This window comes from Vicugna pacos, chromosome 30 (assembly GCF_048564905.1).
Source record: "Vicugna pacos chromosome 30, VicPac4, whole genome shotgun sequence".
NCBI lineage: Eukaryota > Metazoa > Chordata > Mammalia > Artiodactyla > Camelidae > Vicugna > Vicugna pacos.
In genome coordinates this window covers 27,227,367-27,244,265 of record NC_133016.1, presented here as the reverse complement: position 1 = coordinate 27,244,265, position 16,899 = coordinate 27,227,367, and the positions used below count along the sequence as shown (strand labels likewise).

Here is a 16,899-nt window from a genome sequence, read left to right as displayed (position 1 = left end):
AGTGAAAAACACGAGTCTTGGATCCACTACTTCTTAGGGTCTGCTTTGCCATCATGGGGAATTACATTCTACAGAGAAGGCTAATTGGATCTCATTGATATTTGGATGATTTTGCAATGTTCAAGGCTTTCAAAAGCTGACCGTTTTGTATTTTAAACTAACTACAAAGTTATCTTCTAGAAGTTGTAAGTCCTTAGCTTGTGAAGTGCCCAGTAATTCAGTTTGTATATGTCTGTGTCTCTGTGAACGTGTATGTGTGTGATTTCAGGAATGTAGCAATAAGTTCCATATAGCCTTCTGAAATCTTTCTCCTCCAGTTCAAGGTGTAGGTATATATTTACACAAATAAATTGATACTCTTTTGTGATTTGGCATATTGGTGGGAATAAGAGGTTCTCATAATTGTTTCAGAAGGGTTGGGGAGCATGAGCTTAGAAAATGGGAGGAGATAGAGGCAGGGAGGTTCTTTAAACTTTGTGCAAGATGAGAAACAGTAGCTTTTCTTTTTTCTTCTAAAGCAAACTGGCACTGAATTGTAACATACTAATACTCAGAATTGCTTTTCTGATCAGAGACAAGTGCCTCAGATTTTTCAAGGCAACATGAATGATGAAATGTGTTTTAGCAGTTATCTTTAAAAGTAGTTTTATTTTTCAAGTATAAGTCTATAGACTGTTCTTTTTTTCCCAGCTGTACAAGAATTTCTCATTGATCCAGGTACGTGATCAATGTGTTTAGTTTCTTTGGGTTATTTATTTTTTTTAAGTGCTTGATTCATTCTGGTGTGAATGAATGTTTAAAATTTCTGGATTTTGATCTTTAAAACTTGCTGATTTATCAGAACTGCAAAAAACCTGATGTTTGTTCCTTGTTTGGTGGGGCAACCTATTGATTTATGTTGTCTGTTATAGAGGGAAATTCTTCCTCTAGCCTGTAGATAATTAAGTGAATGGTTTGCAGTGTGCCTTAAAAATTATTTGAATGCATTGAGCATGTTTGTCCAGTGAATTTTGGATTGAGTCATAATAATGACTTTGCTTTGATTCTGTGGCTTTTGTCCTCTCCACAAGAATTTGAATTCTCTGTTGCATTTTGTATTCGTGTTCTTAACAGGGGAAGGAATTTTGCATTTTTTACAGAGGTGGGTTTTCCTATCCCCTCTGAATTCCTTCTGTAATTGATACAGCGAAAATCTGTTATTGCAGTGCTTAATTATTTCATAAAAAATTTTTTGGCTTAATCAGAAACAATGACAAAGAATGATAATAAAAAATACGAAAACCTTCCTTCCTTTGAAGAATAGAAATGAGGTGGTCAGGCTCACGCATGCTTTGTACCTGACACACTTACTCTCATGTCATTGTGTATCATGAGTCGGAGATGGAGTTGCTTCAGGTTTATAGATTTTTGTTTTAACATTTGTGTTGAATTCATTCTCTAGGCATGATGATTCCTGTTGCCTTTGTGGAAAGTGTAGATGAAGGGAAACAAATGCTTTGTTTTGTTTTCAGGAGGCCTGAGATGCTGATGAGAAATGAGTAGAGGGTGGGCTGAGGAAAATAGTGATAGACCCTAAACTCCAGGCTGAAATTGATGAACAAAGAAATCAATTAAGTGTATCGGTATTTGACTAATAGAAGTCAGACAGCCCAGACTGTCTAGTTATGCCCAAAGGAAAGTACTGAATTCACCTGCAGAATTAGGTGCTTTACCATGTAGAAGCAGCTTAGAGCAATCAGAAAAATCAGTGATGAGATATAAAAAGAATATAATATCTTTTATTTCTGAAACTTTTCTACATTAAGTTGTGTAGAGCTAAAATTAAGTTTCAAGCACCAGGAGTTAAGAGTTTAGGTGGTTCTGTGGGATCGTTATTCAGGGATGTGTCTAGACCCTGCTGGAGTGGCCGAAGCTGGCAGGAAAAGATCCAGAGCCAGGATTTTTCATCCTAGGATGTCCTCCATAATGGTTCCATGTGGGAGCCCATGATTGAATTAACAAGTTGTAACACATCGCAGCCGCCTGTCAACTTTAAGAAAAAAAATGTGCTTATTAACTGCTTTAAAGCAAACACCTGTGCATCCTCATTCCTGTCTCCTTGCCATAAAAAGCAGAGACAATGCCTTGCTTGCATATTTGAGGTTATAGATAGCACACTGCTTATTGCAGAGCAATGACCCAGGCCCTCAGCTATAAACGCCAGGCCTGCGTGGTGTTAGATAGTCTATTATCCCCAAAACAGGGACCAGGCTGGTCTGGTGGTCTGCTTTGTAATGAACATGTCTAAAAAATGTATCTTGTTCCCCTCAGCCCATGACTTCCCTAAAGGTAAACTAAGCCTTAGTACTCATGGTGGAGTCTACAATCTCTGTCTCATCCCTTCTTTCCCCAAGTTCCTGCCTACTATCTCACAACTGTTATTGACTTTTTACTTTGATTATACACAATAAATATGGGAGCATTTGAGAGACTCGTGGATTTGGCTCCCTAATCCCTCTCGCTTTCTTTCCTTTTTCCGCAGTCTTGAGAAATTCATTCCGTGTCGGTAAGACTTCCGCCAGCCAGAACCCACAGTTCCAGGTGAGAAGGATGCAGGCTTTATCCCTCCTACCCGAGGGAGAGAGAGGAGATAATTGAGATATGCTCCCCTGTGGTCCCTTCCTGCCCCAGGGCCACTCCAGTTCACCTGCAGCCTTCTGGCCTCTGCTCACAGGGCCTCTGTCCCAGGATTGACCGCAGCCTTTTATTCCCTTATCAACATTCCCTGTGCCTTTCAGAGGTTGCTCTCTTCTCTGCAATTCAACCCTGGCAGATGTGATGGTGGTCAGCGTGCTGATGGGCAGTTACTTGGGGACTCCCAGGAGCCATGCTGATTCTCCTGAGTCATTCGGGGTTACAGAACTGTCAAGCACTGCAGGAAGCCCATTCACGTGAGTTCAACACAGCATTACATCACTTTCATTTTATTTTTGAATTTTCAGTGGAGAAATTATTTGTAGCACACTGTTCCAGATTTTAGGCCGCCTGCTTTCCTCACCACCATTTCCTTGTTGGCTCTGGTGCTTGTTTTAAGAACCAGGTTTCTTCTCTGGTCATTTGTAGCAGCTGGGCTTGCCGAATCCTTGATTTGCATTTGAAGCAGAATGCTTCTTCGTGATGTCAAACTGATTTTCCTTGTCATGTCTGAATATTTCTTGTACACTCAGCAACAGTTTCAAGTGAAATGCTCTTGTCCAATTTCGGTTAACTAATATTTGCTGATCTCCTGCTTTCATGCTGAGGGCAGTTTCTTCTTCCTGTAATAAATGTTAGCAATTTGCATTTACTATGGAAGGTACTAATCCGAGGTGCTTTTGTTCTTAACAGTTTTAATACAAATCACCCATTAAAATGTACAGCGGATTTTACTCTATGCCCAGAAATGTGCATCCCAGTCAATCTTAGAATATTTTCTTCCCCCCAACAGGAAACCCAGTACGCATAAGCAGACATTATCAACTTCCCCATCCTCCCCAAGCCCCAGGGAGCCACTCTTCTGTCTCTGTGGATTTGCCTGTGCTGAACATTTCATGCAAATCGAGTCACTTCATGTAAGTGGAACCGTCTATTTTGACTGACTTCTTTCACACTGAGTAACGTTTTCAATGTTTGTCCACGTTGTGGCCTGGGTCAGTACTCTATGCTTTGCTATTGCTGAATAATATTTCACTGTATGGCTGGGCCCCTTTGTTTACCCATTCATCACGTGATAGACATTTGGGTTGTTTCTGTTTTTTGGCTCTGAAAATTAATGGCGAAAAGTAATGGTGAATATTCCTGTAGGAGTTTTTATGTTAACATTTGTTTTCAGTTCTCTTACTTGTGTGCCCAGGAAGCAGAATTGCTGGATCATTCAGAAGCCAAATGTTCAACTCTCTGAGGACGTGCCAGGATGTTTTCCAAAGTGGTCACGCTGTGTTACATCCTCACCAGCAATGGCTGCGGGCTCCGCTTCCTCTGTGTCCTCATTAGTGCTTGTTAATCTTTTTTTGATTTTAACCTATTGTAGTGAATGTGAGGTGGTTTCTCCTAGTTGTTTTGACTTGATTTCCTTTAGAGCTAATGTTATTGAACACCGTTTCATTGTGCTTATTGGCCATTTGTATATTTTCCTTGAAAAATATCTTTTCAGATTCTTTTTTCATTTTTTAATTGAGTTGCCTTTTTATTGTTGAGCTGTGGAATTTTTTTTTTGATACACAAATTCCTTATCAGATAAATGATTTGAAAAAATTTTCTCCTGAGTGTTGTTTTTTCACTTTCTGGATGGTGTTTTTTGAAGCAAAGTTTTAAAGTTTAATGAACTCCAATTTATCTCTGTTTTCATTTTTCCTTGTGCTTTTGGGGTAATATTTAATATCTGATGTATTTTATTAAAACTTGTATATATAAAATAACTTAATTCTTAGGACCGTTCTAGGAGATGGGTGCGGTTGTTGTCCCCAGTCTATGCATCGGAGACTGAGGTGCAGAGAATTTGACTGACATATTAGTGTCAAAGCTACCCAGTGCTGTGGGAATTCAGACCCTCATGTTTTTCCCTAGCATCTGAGCTCAACACCACCATGCTCCAATCTTTCCAGGAAACGTTAATGAAAAAATCTTTACTTTTTTGATTTCTTGTTAGATTTTTTTCTTATTGGGGACCTCAAATTCTCATTTTCTTTTCGGATATCAGTGTCGATTTATTTTAGGTCTCATGTAGGGAGAAGCATTGCTATCAGTTAACTTCTTTATTACTCACTCTCCAGTGATGATTGTTGCTAGTTGATCTAATCAAGTCATGCTTAAGTCTTTCCTGCTCATGACACTAACAGCAGAGTCATGACTTATAGAATGCTCAAAGAAGAAAGTACTTGATTGATTTTATTTTGCCAACCAATCAAACCAATCAAATAAAACCCTGGTGTTGACACAGACTATAAGCCCTCCAAAATAGGGTCACTGTCTTCATTGTGTTTCATTTGTTGGGTCACAGTGTCTGGATAGTGCCTTGCTGTCCAGCAGTTTTGTGAGGATACGGTGCTCGTGAATCATTGTAAGGACAGAATTTTGACAACAGACTGTGTTGTTCATTTCACGACGGGAAAGGTAATATAGAATTACTGTTCAGATCTGTTTTAAAATTAAGCTTTGAATTTTGAGAATAGTTCAAGAAGCCATACAAAGCTCTTTTTCACTAATTTTAGATCTATCTTAGACACATTATGTTTACATAGCAGAGTAACTTATCAAGTAGATTTGACAAAGGAGTGTTATATTGATTATTTGTTTTAGTTGAAATATTCTACCAGGGATAAAGTCATAAGTGCCCATAAATGAACAAATATATTTGTATTTAAATGCAACATGGGAGCAGACTACATATGTTTCTATATAATATATATGACTGTGTGTTTTAATATTTCTGTCAGTGTTTTAATAGTTTTTCAGCAATTTTGTAACTTTAGAATTCTTCTAAAAAATTCACCCCCAATTCTAGTGCAGTTTGTACTGTGTATCCTGTCTTATGCATGGGATTCCACTGTCCCCTCAGTGAGGAATTTCCTCTCCTATTGTGTTAGGAGCAGAGTTAAAGGAACTGTGATTTCTAGGCCTTTGCTCTCCATGTGTTTGCAGTTGGCTCTCAGTCACGATTTTCCCTTTCCAGAGTTTTCATTGTTAAATTAGAATTTCTGAAAATAACTATTAATATGTTGCATTGGTCTCCCTAGAAACTTGACGTCTTTGTGCTTTTCAGTTTTCAATTTATGAAAAATGCAAATGCACTCTTGTTTTTAAGTTGTCCTTTTTCAATAGATATTTATCTCATAATTGATAGAATAATTTTTCCCAATGAATGAATTGGTGTGCATGTTTTAAAGGATAACTTACTTTTTATTTTTCTTATTGTAACAGTAATATTCATTGTAGAGAATTTAGTAAATAAGGATTAACACAGTAATAACTTCACAATGGCCTCTAATCTCACCTGGAGATACAGTTGTAAGGTTTGAAATTGAGAATTATAAGTCCTCTCAAATTTTTCTTTTTCAAGTACGTATAGGTTACTGAGATCCTCAAATTCCCATATGAATTGTAGCAGCAGATAGTCAGTTTCTGCAGAGGAGCCCGCTGGGATTGTGATCGAGACCACGTTGAATATACGGATCGCTCTGGGGAGCACTGCCATTCCAAGAGCACTTTCTTTTGATAGGGGAATGTGTGTGGAGTGTCTGTCCTGGTATTTAGGTCTTCTTTAACTTTTTTTTTCAACAATGCTTTGAGTTTACAGAGTATTATTTTACTTTAATTATCTTTGCCTTTATATTGAGGACAAGTGTGCAAGGTACTGGGATCAGAAGTGTATTTGAGCCCCGCAACTTGCTGCCACCATGGACGCTGCACTCTTGCTTCACCCGCTGTACAATCTTGCACAGAATACGACCTCAGTAACTCTCTCTTGAATGAATGATTATATGATTGTTGGATGATGCTTGAGAGTCCTTGTGATGATTTTTTTCCCCAGCCTTTCCCCAGTTCTTAACTATGCCCTTTCTCTTCCTAAACTCCAGCCTGGGTTTCAGCCTGCCTGTGGCATTGATTTTCCTTTTCTGTGGACTCTTCCTTTCACTGGTTCCCGATAATGTTACATGTGGGCTGTGGAAACTTGCTAGATGTCAAGAAAGAGCTAATCCATTGTAGGCCAGTATTTTTAGAGTTTGTTATTGTTTTATTGATTGAAATTAAATGAGGCTGCCCCCTGAGCCCTCCCATGAGCACTTTTGACCTTCCTACAGCTGATACTGCTCTAGTTGCTGCATGTGCCCTTTCCCCAGCCTTGATTTTGTAATTGAATAAGTCACCATCACTGGAGCCCTCTCTTTAAAAGATAAAGAGAACATTTGCTCCTTTTCCCTGTTTGGGGACTTCAATGAGATGAGATCCCAGATAAAGAATGGAGCCCCACCTCTTTCTGACCCCCGCTGTTTCCGTTCCTTTCTTCAGGGGAAAAGAGTACAATTCAACAGTATAAAGATTGATTGTGAGCTAATGAGATAGACAAGACAACCGATCATTTATTAAATAACCTTTCATGATAGAAACAAATGTATTATACACACAAACAGCACACAAAGCAGTGTAGTACCATGGTTACAATCGTGGGTCCGAGTTCGTGTCCTGCTCTGGAGAGACCAGTCCTGTGAGATGGAGAACTGGTAAGTCGGCTTAGCCTCTCCAGAACTGGTTTTCTGTCCTGCAGAGACGGGGCTCGCTAGGCGTCCCCCCCGTAGAGGTGCTGTGGGGTGTAAATGATGCGCGTGGGCAGCCTGAGCACAGCTGCTCATTCCTCGTAAGTGCAGGGTAGCATAGCTTTTGCGGTGATGGCTTTATGACCGCCCCATGTAGACTGTCAGTGCTCTGAAGGGATGCCTTGTGGTTTGGAGATGGGATTCTCACTTCTGTAAATACCCAAGTATAGTGTTATTGGGTCCTGCTGATTTCAGTCTATTCTTTAGAAAGTACATATTGTAGATATATTTTTCAAGCATGCGTGCTTTTTTTCTTTTACTATTAAAGTTCTACCCTCTCATCTCTTGGTGTTACTTTTCATGGAATCCAGGAAACAGTCCTAAGCTACCTGCCTCTTCACACTTTTCCGTGGTGGTTTCCTTCCCTGATTAGAAGAGGGTTTTGCATAGGAAATTTTATTTGTTCCCCTTTTCTTGGAGTCTCTCTCTCTGTCTGCCCATCTCTCACCTCTCAATCTGTCCATTTCTCAACCCACTGCTTCTTCTGACATGTTCCAAAACGCATTTCAGGTAGCTTACAGAAGAACAGATACCAAATAAACAGGTGAGAAAATGGGGCCCAGTTCAGACAGTGAGGCTAGGAGGCGAGCCTGTGTGAGGGTTGCAGGCGTGAGACACATGCCTCTGCCATGTGACTTATAAGATCGACAGCAGCAGTGTGCTTCAAGCTCCCAGCAGACACAGGGAAGCAGGATTTGAGGGAGATGCTTACTGGCTGTGAAATAAATAAGTGACTTAGGAGAAGCCCAGCCTTTCCAGCTACTAAGGCTTAGGAGAATATTTTGAGTGTCTTCCAAAATCAGAGTATGGCATCTTTTCTTTTTTCAGAGTTCTATGTATAGTTGGTTACATTCTATACCTGGAAATTTCCCCAAAACTGCTTCCCACGTGAGTCCCATGGCTCGGGGATTGGGTGGTTCTGCTCATTGATGGGGGTTGGCCAGAAACAGAAAATGAGAGCCTCAAAGGGGCCTGGGATTTGTCAGTTATGTTTTGTCAGTGCTGTAGGGTTCAAGAAATGCTTTCACCGTTTCTCTCCATCTGAGGCGGCAGCGTAATCTCTTACCAGCATCAGGAGCTCAGGGCCACGGGATGGTGGGGGCTGACTGCACTGCCGTCAAGACAGCTGAGCTAGTCACTGCAGGTGTGGTTCTTTTACATACTGCAGTTCATGCTCTTTACTAGAATGTTTCAACAGGGAGTTAATTAACTGAGTTAATTAACATTTAATAAATATGATCTTTGTTGAAAAGACAGTTATAGGCAGAATATAAGCTGTGAAGTCTTTAAAAACGGTTTCATTACTGAAATTTCATTTGGGGAGATACACGGTTTATCTTATATATGGCTCTCTTTTAAAGTAACAAAGAAACAAGACAGAAAAGGCAGAGGATGATTTCTGTTCTTCCTCTCGGCTTGCAGGTGCCTTCACCTCCAGTGGCATCCATCCAGACACCAGCACTGACACTGGCCGTGCTCAGAACTGCCTCAGCCCTGAAGACACTGCTGACAAATAGAAGGGGGCCACGCCCTGTTACAGCAGGTGCTCTCACTTTGTGGGTCCTTATGTAACTGCGTGGTGTTAATCAGGATCGCCCGTCCTACATTGTGTGATGCTGCTCTTTGTCTCCTAGTTACTTGTTTCTCTAAGTATTCTTGTATTATTCTCCAATGCATAGTACTACACACCTAAAAATGCTTTTTTTCAGATGAAAAAGAATGTGCATTTAAAATAATAACTCTGAAAAAGGGGGCAAAAAAGGCTATCCTTGTCCCGCTATTCAAAGATAATAATTAACACGTTAACGTATATTTTCATCAGTGTGGATCACCTCTGTCATAAAAAACCAGAGAGCACTCTGTGACTGTTTACTGTGTGGACACCTCCATTTTCCATTCGGCTTTTTATATGTTTTTCTACAATATTCTATCTCCTCTGGCATGATTTTTGATGACCAGTATAGCATTCTGTCTTGTGGAGGCATTGTCCATTTTACTTCGGAGTTAAATAAACTTTTAAATTCCAAGTATACTTAACTGAAATACTGAAAAGAGAACTGTGGTGGTACAGGAAGGCCCTACCTCCCTTCCCCTTATTTCCGAAGAGTAAAAACTGTTGAAAATTTGATATATATGTTTCATGACCTTTATGCCTATGACATACATATATACACACATATGAGAATTCCATGTATACGTGTGTGTATATATGCTTTATTTAAAAATGAGACCATACTATATGTTTTTCTGCAGCTCGCTTTAATCACTCAGGTGTATATCATAGACGTCCTCCCACTCCAGACTCACCCGGTCCTTTCAGATAGAGTGGAGGGGTCTCCTGATTTGCGGGTGTGGTCTCTTTCCCACGCACACCTTTGGTGAGAGAATGCTGTGGACAAGGCCCTGGACCACGGCGAAATGCCGGCTCCCTCATTGCTCGCAGCTCGTCGTGATTTAACGCATCATTGTCTTGATGGTGGACAGTTAAGTTTTCTCCATTTTCCACTGTCAGAAAGGATATTTGACTGGCATCCTTCTTGTACAGACATTCCTGTGATCTTTTATGAGTATTCCTTTAGTTAAGGCTTCTGGAAATTTAGTCCCTGGATGTGACATTTACATTCATCACAGACTCCATTCAAGTAACTCTAGAAATTCCTTCCATAGGGGAATGAAAAGATGCACAATTACTTATGTAACCAATTCTCTATTGCTGGATATGATTTCACTTCAGTTTTTCTTCCCACCATTGTAAACAGTGCTGTGTAAATGCCCTGATGGGTACATCTTTTTGGACTAAATTTGTTTTTTCCTAGAGGAAACGATTCGTAGAAGTGGTGTTGAGTCAGTGTGTACGTACGTTTTTCAGAGTTTACATATCCATTGACATGTCGTCCTCTGAAAATGTCGCTCATGGTTTCTTCTCCCACAGATGGACACTAGATAGAATATCTTTTAAAAATATTTGCCAATATGATGAGCAAAAGTGCTTTTTCATTGTTTTAGTTTGCATTTGATGACCAGTGAGGTATTGAGCATTTTTCACTCATTAGCCATTTGACTTTTTTAAAATGAATGATTCCTTTTATCCTTTGCACACATTTAAGTGGGGGAGCTTCTTGTTGCTTTGTGACAGCTCTTTGTATGTTATGAACATTAACTTCTTGTCTTCAACAACATGTATCACAGAGCTTTTTCTTGTCATTTCTTGCCTTTCATTTTGTTTAGGAGGATTTTAATTTTGGTAGTGTCTCAAAATATTCTTATGATAATAAATGTATTCCTTATGTGTTTTATCTTTGAAATTATTCTTAAAAATAATTTCTTATACTGGAATAAATCTCCTCTGTAGGTTTTTTTTAATCTCTAAGATGGAGATGATAATAGTACTTGTTAATGTAAGGGTAAGTTGAGTTAATAAGAACAAAGTGTTGTATTTGCTGTTATTAGTACTTTTTTATATTTACATCACTGTCTGTAAATTATCTTGTGGTCCTTATGAGAGGAATAGTATTTATTCTTTCTAGGTGATTGTCTGATTGTCTCAGGACAATTACTGAAGTCATACTTTTCTCTTTGATTTGAAATCCCACCTTTACAAAATACTTATGTACACTAGAGTCTCTTTTTGAGCTCATGGTTCCCTTCTGTCAATCTGCCTTTCTTACTCCAGCACCATAACTTACATATTGTAAAAATTTATTTAATAATTGGCAGTCTGAATTTTTTTTCATTCTTTTCTTCCATCCCAAATTTTCTTGTCTAGTATTATGATTTTATTATTCCTGAAGAATTCCAAAATATTTTGTTCAAGTTAAAAAAAAATCAGATTGGAGTTGTCATGGGAGTTTTCAGTAAGTTTTGAATTATTCTGATGAGAACTTACATCTTTACAAAACTGCTTTCCTCCATGCAATTTGTTGATGTCTCTACATTCTCACCTCTTACTTTACCCCTCAGTACAGCCCTGAAGTTTCTCCATTTAGAACATGGGCATTATTTTTTAACTTATTCCAGATTATTGTTTATGTTTTTGTCAATTTTGTAAGTGAAAATTTTTTGCTATTATATTTTTAAACGCTTAAAACTGAAATTTAGAAAGGAAGATTCGGTTTGTAAATACTCACTTTGTAATTTGTCATTTAAAATTGTAAGTATTAAGTAGTTGTTCCAGAATCCTTTCTTTTTTGTTTTTAAAAATTTGTGTCGAAGATTCTCAAAATGTTCATAGCTAAGTAGTATAGGTGGGGAGACAGATGGAGAGAGGTAGTGTGGCTCATGTACAAACTGTGAGCAGTTTCATGGCTGCCTTTAGGCTGGAGAAACCACAGAAGAGCCCAGGTTAGACAAGGAATGGCTTTGTATGCACTTGAAAGCCAGCTTTCCTGCCTGTATGGTGAAGCCTGGTGGGCGTGGCAGGTAGATGATCAAGGTCTGATCAAGGTCATTTGCTGCACAGAGCGCTGTGTCTGTGAGAAATGGTGACCATTGCCATGGCAAATGCTTGGTGCCAGGAACAATGCAGGGGAGCTGGGGAGCCTGTGTTAAGGATTTTCCAGTCCTGGGAGTGGGAAGATCAGACTCTGCATTCAGATCTGAGTTTGAATTAATCCTCTTTAGTTTACTGGACCTCTGACTTTTGTCAAGTTATGCATCCTGTTTGAACTCCTGCTTTGTTGTCTCTCAAAACAGAAGAATTACAGCCTGCTGCTAGAGTGTTTGATCAGGGTAAATGATTTGTGTCTATAAGATGCCACGTACAGTCACAAGCTCAGTGAGCAATGAGCTGTCCCCTCTTCTCCTGCAAATCAGTGCTCGATAAGTCATCAGCAGAAAGCGAGTCCCTAATTTGTATGTGGTGCAAGGAAGAACAAAACTAACGTCTTGCCTTTCCCTGGCAGTATTCTTACTTCTTTGCTTCATGTACCTCTTTCCTCCTTCACTCTCCCCTTTCACCTCCTCCACCAAGAGCCCGAGACTCTCTCAGAACACTAGATTCAAATTATTTAAATGTTGGCTCATTCCCATGAAATGACAGTGACTTAAAAAAACTGTACACATCCCAGAATTCATTGTATTTGATTTACACACACACACACGTGCACACACACACACACACACACATCAGGCTACCTCCCATTTACTGAGGGAGAAGGGCCACTTTTTCTGAGTTTTCATTTACTCAGCGTGAGAGCAGTCTCTTAAGCAGAATTTCACCTGGCTTCGTGCATGGTTTTTTAAATTGGATTTCTGCTTTTTGTCCATAAAAATATTCTCCTATTAGAAGACAGGAAGTGGAGACATAGATATTCTGCTGAGATATTGGTGTTATCATATTTGAGTTTTAATGGACATAAGGCGGCATAGAGTCATACATTATTATGGATGAGAATCCATGATGATGTAACTTAGACAAGAATCTGGGTCTCCTGCCATCGTGTCCATGCGGGTGAAGAGGCAACTGGGTGGGGGATGGCAGGGAACCTTCTTGCTTGAGTTCCAGGTTCTTGTTAGTTTTCATTGCTCAGCTGCCTTTAGTTTATGTCCATGAGGCCTCTCATGGGAAGGTCACTATGTCCTGAGAGACTGAGTTACTAATCAGCAGAAAGCTCTGGACCCACTCATATTTTCCAGAGTTTTTCTGCTGACCTGCTGACACTTTATATAAATGAGACCTAACAAACTACTGGATATAAAATCCTTATTGTTATCATTTGCCCTCAAGTTCCATAGGAATGGGGTGCTGTCTCAGGCTGTCTAAGGCTAGATCTGAACAAAGATAGGGTGATAGGCTCCGCTGCTGGACCCTCCCCAGTCGAATGGGATTTCCACCTTAGTTTTTAGAATCAGGCAGATGAGTTCAAATCTTGTCTTTACCAGTTATTAGCTTTGTGACCTTGGGGAAATAATTACTTTTTTGGTTCCAATTTTCTTTATCTGTAAATAAGTTCAGTATTTATTTTAGGGTTTTTGTTTTAGAATTGAATGTGCTAATTCCCTAATTTATTCCTAAAATACTGATCACATGGTTCTATGCTGGTGCCTTAGTAGTTGATTGCTAAGGGACTCAACAGTGAGAATGGGGATGGGGCCCCCTGGATCATACAGCTTATATTCCAGGATATGCTTGTAAAAGACAAGATTGCAGTGGATTTTTAGTAAATGTCCATTCCTTTCCTAATCCCCATTGATTGTGTATATATCTTTATACTAATATATGAACAATTTTTTTTGCAGTTTAAATCTCTTTGTAGTATTTAAAGAATGTAGCTATAACAAAAATACGTGAAATAAAATGACTTGACTTTTATTTTCCTTTCAATAAGCAAAACAAAATAAAATAGAAAAGAAAAGAAAAAGTATTGAAGGAGTAGAAATAATTTTATTTCCGTGGAATCAACTCCCTATGTTAGGTTTTTCCATTGTGTTGTTCAACATCATATAAAATTGACAGGTTGTGACTTCAGTGTTGATAGCTAGGTGAGTATAGTTTCTTTTTGTGGTTGTCTTTGATGAATTATTTGCACTAGATCATAAATGATGTGCATGTTACATATTGGAAACGAGGAAACTTTGGAGACATACTACCTCCAATGCAGTCATTTTGTTACCGAGTCCAAACTCGTTCTGCTCGCCGCATGACAGGCCAATAAACCGGGAGATGAGGTGTTGGAGCAAGGAATAGTGACTTCACTTGCAATGCTGGCAGACCCAGAAGACGGCAGACTGATGTCCTGGAGAACTATCTTCCCCAAGTAAGAATTCAGTCTCCTTTTATACTAAAAAGGGGGGGGGGTTGTGGTTGGTTGTTGCATACTTCTTGCTTTATGAATTGTTTGTCCTTTGAATCCGCTGTTCTTGCAGCTGTCCATGTGGATCAAATCATGGTACCCCTGTAAAACCTCCAAAAAAACAAAGGCTATTCTCTATTATGCAACTTGCCATCTCTACAGAAGTGCAGATGAGCTAACATTTTTAAAGATCAGGGCCAGGAGAATAGGCTTTCCTGCAGATTTCAGGCTAAAGGCAACTTTCTTTTTCAAATGGTGCAGAGCTACCAAGTCTGAGCCTAGGAAACAGGGCACAGGTTTAAACTCAAAGGAACAGATTTAACATAGGGTAAAAACTGTACATTTTATTACAATTCCGTTTCCAGCTTCATAGATAATATTAGTAAGAAATACGAGCAATTTTGTATTTTTGCTTCTTAATAACCGATAAGTGTACCAACTATATTTTGTGAGCAGGGATGCTGTGCAGGCATTGGGGTGACAGCAAACTCTTGTAGGGGGTGGCCGACCCTGCAACATCTCTGATGCCCCGTGAGTGTTGGTGAGGGTCCCCGTAGCCAGGGGCTCTCTTCAGGAACCAGCATATGGGCATTGACCTCTGGAGACCTCTTTTTCGGCTGCAGGAATTTTTTTCAGATATTGAGATTGAAAAATCACTCCAGCTGGGAATAATTAGGGAAAAAAACAAAAGGAAAAGGGTTTGGAGTAGAGTAGAAGAGTAGGACATAAGATCACGGAGCCTGAGTGCTTGGCAGCGGGGCCTCGGGAGAGAGGGGAGCAGAGGTGGGGAGGGGCCTGGCTCCAGAACCAGCTCCTGTAATTGCCCCCGCACGCAAGCCACATAGCTTTAAATTGGCCTGGGCCACCTCTCTGGGCTGGATATCACCCTGGGCAGAACCGTGGTATCTGTAAAGTAAAATGACTTCACAACTATTGCACAGAGCTGCAGGTGTAAGAGAGCCTAAGCCTGTCTCAGAGTGCAGGGGACAAGCGGAAAGGAATGGCAAAATTTCCACTGACAATTGAAATTTTGTTAAATAGCCTGCTACAGTTGTTTGCATCACTTGAATGAATGCAGGCATATTTCTGTGGGCATTTATAGGTTCACTGAACCCCACCAGCCCCTCTTGCCCCCATCGGAGATGGGCTTTCTCAAGCACAGTGCCCCTCCTGCTTGGGTGGAAAACGCTGCTGGTCCTTGCCTGGGGCCGGGCTGCTGCAGGGCACTGAATCCCCGAGGCACGGCCTGTGAGACACGACAGGAACATCTCTGCTCTTGACTGGGTGCCTCCGTTTCCCCTGCAGTGTAAAAATGCCGATGACTGAGTTAGAAGCATGCTTCCAAGCTGTCCATGTCCTTGGCATCCAGAAGCGGAGCCTGGAAGCTTTCGAATTTATCCAGAATGCGGTTTACATTCACCTTCAGCAGGTGAGTGTATGTCCTTACACAAGTGGAGGAATTACTGCAGTTTTCCTGGAACTTTCTCACTACAAGTCCATTTGATTTTTCTGTGCTAGGATTCAGTATGGCCTGCTAAAAACTCTGGAGTGAGATCTTGAAACCCTGATGAAGAGCATTATTTATTTCATTTCTCTATATGATACTCTTTTACTTTTAAAATTCAGAATTTTTGGTTGTTTCAAAAATTTTTTGGGGGGGTTGGAGAATCATGTTTACTCTTACCATCTTTGCAACCTGTTGCTTTGTGCCTCTCACCTGTCTTCTGTCACTTGTGAGGCGGTTCCATTTGTGACCCTGTCCGGGTTGTTCATGTTATAAAACATAAAGCCTGTAAAAGTACAGTCCCTTTTCCTCCGAAGACATTCCACAAATACTCCTTTAACCTGGGTGTGGTTTTAAGAAGACAGAATCTTTAGAACATGTCCTTGCAGGTTGCTAGTGCAAAATCCCAAAATCAATAGTCTAGCTCAACATCTAAAATCTTTCTAATTTACCTTGGAATTGTATGGATAAGTGAAGCAGTTTGCTAAGAACTCAGACCAGGTTTAGAATACAGGTTGGTGTAGCTCAGCAGGTCCTCCCAAGCTGATGCTCTGCCAGAGGGCGGGGCCGAGGGGAGAGGGCGGGTCCTGCCCTCCCTGAGGTGACAATTTCATGGCAAAGACTTTCACCTGGTGAAGAACTTGGAGTTTCTTCTAAGAAGAGTGGGTCTTAAAAGAGTCCAAAAAGCGCGGGAGTGGCACAGTCCCATTTGTCTCAAGTAGGGGAGAGCGGCTGTGGGGCCACTTAGGAGACTCGTGAGTCCAGGTGGGCAGTGTTGGTGGCTTCCACTTGAGCTGTGGGACGGTCAGTGTTTAAAAGCGAACATATTGAAGGCATGTTTAGATGGTAAAAAGGAAAGGATGAAGGCTGGCTGTGAATGCAGGATGGAGTAAGGCCCAGGTTTCTGGGTGGATTAATGAGGTAAATGATGGTCCTTCTGTGCTCTGAGGAGGGAAAGCTGCAGAGGGAGTTCTGCGGAAAACTGATGAGTTCAGCTGTGGGTAAAGTGAAAGGTTGTTAGATGTGTGGTCTGGGAGCTCAGGTGAGAGCCAGTAGTGAGTAGGGGGAGGTGAGAGGGACTTTCAAATAATTTTGTATTGTGAACATACAAATAAGTATGAGTAATGACACATTTAACACCTCTATATTCTGGATTTAAAGCCCAGTAACATTTTGCTATACTGACTGCAGAGGTTCTTAATATTTTTTAATAGAAATAAGTAGAAACAAAATAGTGGAGTTAGTGAGCATCTTAGAGTAGATGTGTGTCCTT

General features: G+C 40.3%; 1 protein-coding gene and 1 long non-coding RNA gene across 3 annotated transcripts in view; one reads left to right on the top strand and one right to left on the bottom strand.

The window, feature by feature from the left end:
- The window catches only part of LOC140690323 (uncharacterized), a 1,184,725-nt gene that overhangs the window by 396,777 nt on the left and 771,049 nt on the right, over positions 1–16,899 (bottom strand). The gene's annotated exons all lie outside the window — the stretch shown is intronic.
- LOC140690312 (uncharacterized) overlaps positions 1–16,899 on the top strand; it is a 461,064-nt gene that overhangs the window by 329,647 nt on the left and 114,518 nt on the right. Inside the window, exons 2-4 of one of the 2 annotated variants that reach the window (XR_012065526.1) lie at positions 2,813–2,930; positions 3,467–3,590; positions 3,872–4,127. The gene's annotated coding sequence lies outside the window, so the exon portion shown is untranslated. Of the gene's footprint in view, positions 1–2,812; positions 2,931–3,466; positions 3,591–3,850 lie in introns of those variants that run through there. The other variant, XR_012065525.1, reaches the window with a different exon arrangement.